This window comes from Chrysochloris asiatica, unplaced genomic scaffold (assembly GCF_000296735.1).
Source record: "Chrysochloris asiatica unplaced genomic scaffold, ChrAsi1.0 scaffold00064, whole genome shotgun sequence".
NCBI lineage: Eukaryota > Metazoa > Chordata > Mammalia > Afrosoricida > Chrysochloridae > Chrysochloris > Chrysochloris asiatica.
The window spans coordinates 10,733,822-10,740,498 of NW_006408582.1; the positions used below are offsets into that span (position 1 = coordinate 10,733,822).

Here is a 6,677-nt window from a genome sequence, read left to right on the forward strand (position 1 = left end):
ACAACCCACCTAAGGAGCTCTGGTAGCGTAGTGGTTACGAGACGGGCTGCCAACCTCAAGGTCAGCAGTTCGAAACTATCAGCGGCTCCGTGGGAAAAAGATGAAGCGTTCTACTCCCATAAAGATTTACAGCCTCGGAAACCCTCGGAAACCCTGTGCAGGGTCAATATGAGTCAGAACTGACTCCACGGCACATAACAACAACAACCCAGCTAGAGTACATTGAACAAAATTCTTTAGAAAGTAAAAGGGAACAGGCAGAAGAGATAACTGCAATTATGTGCAAATCTTGTGTAGAAGTTATTCTGAAGAGGAGATCCAGAACATCTATCAGATTCTTAAAGAGGTAGAAACTACTACCTTAAAAAATTCTGTTTCTCTCACTGAAATTCTCATGGCAGTATGAGGAAAAGCTGTTATTCTTTATTTGTATACTTTTCGTAGAATGAATGAAAAAAAGGGAGGAAAAAAAGAGTGAAATAGCAACAAAAGAGAGTGAAGAGAATAAAGCGTGAATAACAACATACCGGAATACATCCTCTGGATGCCTGGAACCGAAGGAGTCAGCTCAGAGACCTCAAGGATCTCAGGGATGGGACTGAGAAGAGGTTTCTTAGAAGCAATTTCTCTTTCCCCATATAAAGACTTTTTGACATTCTGTTTTCCCCTTCCTTTCTTCTTTCTGCCACTTTTTAAAACCTGAAAAATGCATTCAAACTTTATAACTGACAAAGATGCATCACCATATACAATTTTGACCCTTTATCTTCTGTAAGACCTCTAACAGCCTTTTCTTAAGAAGGGAATTTTCACAGGAAAATATCACACCAGCAAGGTATGCCATGAAAACCTTAGGGAACAGAGTCATGGTGAGGGGGGTTAACTGACTTAACACTAAGTTAGATATAGTATAAAGCTGGGTTGTGGTTGTGGAATGCTGTCAAGCACTTTTGAACTCATAGCAACCCTGTATAGGGTGTCCGAGGAGCGGCTGGTTGAGTTTGAACTGCTGACTCTGCGATCCAGTATTTATACTACAGTGCCATGTCTCCACTATCATTAAGTGGCTAGGTGTGTCGCTGTAGGATAAGCACTGGATTACAAGGTTGGCTTGAACAACAACGCAAGCAGTTCAAACTCACCAGCTGCTCCTTGGAAACCCTACACAGGTCGCTATGAGTTGGAAACTACTCATAACTACTCACTTAACAACAAGAAGAACAATAGATGAGGTGGTACACAGTTAGACAAACTTAAGGTGCAATGAGACATTCATAACCAGGATATAGTTACAATGTCTCAGAATTACCCTGGTGTTGTTGTTGTTGTTGTTAAGTGTCGTTGAGTCAATTCCGACCCATAGCAACCCTGTACAGGATTTCCAAGGAGCAGCTGGTGAGCTTGAACCACTGACTTTATGGTTCAAACGACTTTGCAGTCTGACGCATTAGCCCACAGTGCCACATCAGGACTTCTAGAATGGCTACTTACTGTAATGCTATGTGATTATTTTCTGTTTTTAGAACTGTGTTAAGAAAAAGGTGTACAGAAATTTTGAAGATAACAGAAAATTAGCTGTGCTGAAACAACAAAAGAGGTTACATTCAAAATTAAAATTAGAATAGGCCTGTAAGAATAATTGGAGTCCTGGCGCGGTGCTGCAGGTTAATGCGCTGGACTGCAAGGTCAGTTTGAACCACAGGTTGGTGGTTCAAGCTCACCAGCCATTCCTCAGAAACCCTATACAGAGTTGCTATAGGTCAGAACCGACTTGACGGCACTTAATAACAAGAACAATTACATGGTGCCCTGCTACCACAACGGATGACTCTGATGGGAATCATAATAGACGATGCTGGACAGAGTAGGAGAAAAATGTGCAACAAATTTGAAACGACAAGAGACTACAACCCTTAGATAACCAGGAACTGAACCCACCCCCATGATATTACCGTTCAGTCCAAGAACAGACAGACCAATAAAGTAAACAGTCATACCCATGAGAAACATGCTTCTCAGAACAATCAGCCATACAAGACCCAAAGGGCAGCAATTGCCCAATGACAAGGTTCAGAAGGTAGGAAGAGGTTTCTATGGAAACAGGGAAACATGAGAGGAAGTTGGAAGAGTGATGTTACATTGAAAGGATTGCAACTAATGTCACGCCACAAAATGTGTATCAATTGTTGCCTGGAAAATGTGCTCAGCAAACTTTCACTCAAACCACAAAACAATGTTAAGGGGATAAAAAGTCATCTGGGATCATTTAAGGTGCTATGGGAAGACCCAGTTTCAATTCATTGTGAGAAAACTCATAAGGAAATTTACCAACAATGAAGTTAAAAAAAAAAAAAGTATATGAGCTTGAGAGTCAGAAAGGTCCAAGTCTGAATTCTGGCATAGGTTCTCAGCCTCCCAAGGCACCCTTGTGGCACAATGGGTCAGCATTGAGCTGCTAACTATAAAAGGTCAGTGGTTCTAACCCATCAGCTACTCCCTGGGAGAAAGAAAAGGTAATCTGCTTCTATAAAGATTTACAGCCACTGAAACCCTAGAAAGCAGCTAAACTGTATCCTATATTTATTATGAGTTGGAATTGAGACAGTGGGTTTGGTTGTTTGTTTTTGAGTCTCCTATTTTCATGTGTTAATTTAGCTACAGTGATTTTGCATAATGCTTCGAAAGTGAAAAGGAATGAGAAAGGATCAACCACAATAATAATAATAAAAACAAATCAATATATTCCAAGGGAATTAAAAGCAGCTACATTAATGGACACATGTACACCAATTTTCACTGCAGTATTCTTCACAACAGTCGAAGGTGAAACCAACCTAAATGCCTATCAAAGGATGAATGGATACACAAAATGTAGTACATATAGAACACGGGATACCACTCAGACGTAAAGAGAAATGAAGTCCTGACATATGCTACAATATGGATGAACATGTAAAACATGATGCTGAGTGGAATAAATCAATCAAAAATAGTGTAGGGTATTGCTTATATGAAATAACAAAAACAAATAGTGATCAGAGTTTATCAGTGGTTTTACAAGAGGTGAGAAAGCGGGAGAAGCAGGCGTCATTGTTTAGGAAGCACTGAGATTTGTTTTGGGTGATGATTTTAGTAAAGAATATTGGTGATGGTTCCAGAAAATGGCTAATATAAATGATGTAATCAATTGTACACCTGGAAAATGCAAATTGGCAAGCTGTGTTTTATGTATTTTGATAATAAAAAATAGGTAAGAGAACAAACAAGATGGCGGACCAGGTGGAAGTGCAGTGAGGAGCTCCATCAGCAACAACACAGAATACTGGACCAAGGGGATGGTGCCAGAACTCTGAACCATATATAAAAGAATATTTAGAAGGTTGGAAGGCTTACAACTAGGGGAATTTGTAGCAGAAGAAAGAAATCCATTGCTTTCTAATTCAAGCTGCTCAGCTGCTCCCGGAGCCACCATCTTGGGAGAGACCAAGTAGGGGAAGAATCAGAACAGCCACCAACAACTGACAGAACCACGGAAATACAGATGTGGACATTCCTTTTTATTGTATCTGTTCATTGGTCTCTCGCTGTCTGCGCACCTCCAATCTGGTAACTAGAGGGGGTGCCTGATTGAGTGGACAACCCCAGAAGGTTCTATTTCGCATGTGCACAGATCTCCTTGATATTTAAAGTGAGTTTCCACTTAAAAACAAAAGCTAGGGCAAACCGGCCAAACCGACCTTGAACTGTTTATCACTAGGAAAAAAGTCTGAACGGGGACTGTGGAGCAGGACATGCAGACTAAAAAGGAAATAGGCTGAAAGTTAAATCCTGAGTTATGTCACAATGACCAACAGTGGCATCTTCAAATTTATCAGCAAGAAAAGTGAAAACGGAAGCCCATCTCCTGATCACATCTACCTAGAGACAATCAGAAAGCATAACAAATACTAAAATACCCACCCATCTAAGTATTAAGGCCACACATAACTCCTGAATATGCCCCAAAACAGAAACAGATGACCATATTAGCCCATGTCCAGAAACAAGATAAAGTGACTGAGCCCAATGAGCTGGAAGTAGACCTACACTCCATACAGGAAGATGGGCAGACTTTGGAAATGCCTGAGAAGGAATTCAGAAAAATGATTATAAAATGTATCAAAAAAACTATGCAATGGAGTTGAGAAAAATACAGAAGAAGTCAGGAAAGTGCTATAGAAACAATCAAATAAGATAGATACAGCATTGGAAACAATGCAAAACCTACAGAAAGAGGTCCAAATGATTAATAATGAAATGGACAATACACTGAAAGGGCAAAGGAGTAGAATCGGCATTCCTGAATAGGAAGAATCACACAAGTCCACAGAGGAGATAATTGAAGAGCGTCTGGAAGAAAAAAGATAAGCATTCAAGAAGCTCAATGAACCCCAGGAAGGACAGACCCTAAAAGACAATCACCAAGACATATAATAATCAAGCTCTCAAAAATCAAAGGACAGGATCCTGAAAACAACTAGGGAAAAGAGAAGTGTAACATACAAAGGCAAGCAAATCAGATTAAGCTCGGCTCTCTCAACAGAAACCATGCAGGCAAGAAGGCAATGAATGGGGAGATAGAAAGAAAGAAAAAAAAACTGCCAACCAAGAATTCTCTACCCAGCAAAACTGTCAATTAAATACGATGGTGTAATCAAAACATTCAAGGATAAACAGAAGCTAAGGGATTTTGCCAAAGCCAACCCTGCTATGAAAAACATCCTAAAGGAAGTTCTATGGACTGAGAACCAACAAAAACAGACAACCACCACAGAATGACTTACATGGCAGCATCACCCTGAACTCAATTGACAAATGGAAGATTCAAGAACAGAATAAAATTATAAGAACAAAGGATCTGGGAGGTCAGTTTATGATCAAAACAATTACAATATGGAAGAAGGTAAACACAGAGAACAGAGATCCTCAGGTAGATTACAGGATAAAATAGACTGTCTAAAATGGAGGGAAGAGTTAATGGAATATAAGATAACTACAACAGTGGGGTTGGGGTGGGGGGTTTAGTTCAGGTGTTGAAGAGGGTAATACAAGAAGGGGGAGGAGGTGGGAGAACAAGATAGATAGGGGAACACTGAGACAGGTTTGCATGGCCTAAGTGGGACAGAGATACATAAGTGATACATACTCCAACCTTGGAACAACAGGGCTCTGGGATACAGGAATCTAGGCATAGCCTGAATTGGGGAAAAAATACTAAAATGCTTGACTGTCTTATGAATATTGGTTTCCCTTGCCTACTATTGTAAAATAGACACTTGGGGGGATAAAAAGGAATGTTGGGAAACATGATTACAGAAAACTTGTAAGCCCGTCTTCAGCCTATAACTAATTGGAATACCTAAAAGGGGTTCTAGAACTTGCCCAGTGAAATAGTCCTCTTGCAAAGCCTTTGCAGAGTATAGGACCTTAGGTGGAATCCTGAGTCCCATCCAGAACCTTCTGAGGTGGGGCATCCCCACTAGCAAGGACAAGCAGACCCACCTGGAACAGCTAGAGTGACAGAAGATACATCTTCAAAGAAAGATCATCAAGAAAAACCCAAAACAAAAATGTCAGCATAACTGGCTACTACAAAGCTGTTAGCCATGAAGCCATCAAGGAAAGCAATCAAGTTCCTTCAGGACAAATTCCCCTCTAAGACTGAAACTCAAAAGGAACACACAAACAGGCATGTAAGCTTGCTGATGACCACACTGGTTTACTGTTGAGTGGAAGAGGGGGAAAGGCAGCAATAAAGAAATAGGCTGAGTTAAAGCACAGTCCATAGATTCCCGTTGACCTGGAGATGAGAGAGAGAAGAGGAAGGGCTGGTTGGTCCAAAGTGTATTGAGACCTGAGGACACTTGAGCCCATGGACAAGGACATAGCCACAGAGGGCTAGAGCTGAGAATGAAGAATCCAGCTGCTATGAAGTGAGGGGAGATGCACAAGAACACCCAAAGATAGTACCCATTTGACCTAGCCTCAATGGTTTGATAATCAGAACTAGACTAGAGAAAGATTACAAAAAAAAAAAAACAACTTTTTTTTTTTTTGATAAAGGAAACAAAAGTAAATTGCTATAATTTGATGAACTGACCTGTACTCATTGCAGTAGTAACTCTAAATACCAACAGAGAGGGAAGGAGTCTTCACATCAAGTATCAGTGCTATCCTCTCTGTAAACAGGGCAGATAGGGACAGGCAACTAAGACATCAGCTACCTACAATGAGGGGACGATAAAAGCACGAAGTGACTGGCTTACAAGGTTTCAAGAGGAAGTTTACTTTAAGAGTATGGGGGCAATTAGACAGGTCTCAATGGGCTAAGTGAGCTAGAGGTAAATAATGATATATGCACAACCTGAGAACAACAGGGTTCTGGGATACAGAGATCGAGCCATGGTTGGAATGTGGAAAAGGGGGGGAATAATATTAAGATGCTTAGCTGTCTTTTGAATCTTGGTTTTCCTTGCATTATATATAAAATAGACACTGGATGGGGAGAGAAAGGAATAGCAAAAAAGCATCACCATAGAATGCTTGTAAGTCCATCTTCTGCCTATAACTGATTGGAATACCTAAAATGGGGCTACAACGTGCCCAGTGAAGGAGGCTTCCTGCGGAGCCTCTGCAAT

At 40.7% G+C, this 6,677-nt stretch overlaps 1 protein-coding gene across 1 annotated transcript in view; it reads right to left on the reverse strand.

Annotated features, from left to right (window-relative positions):
- Positions 1-6,677, reverse strand: part of CDCA2 (cell division cycle associated 2) — a 71,678-nt gene that overhangs the window by 16,903 nt on the left and 48,098 nt on the right. The gene's annotated exons all lie outside the window — the stretch shown is intronic.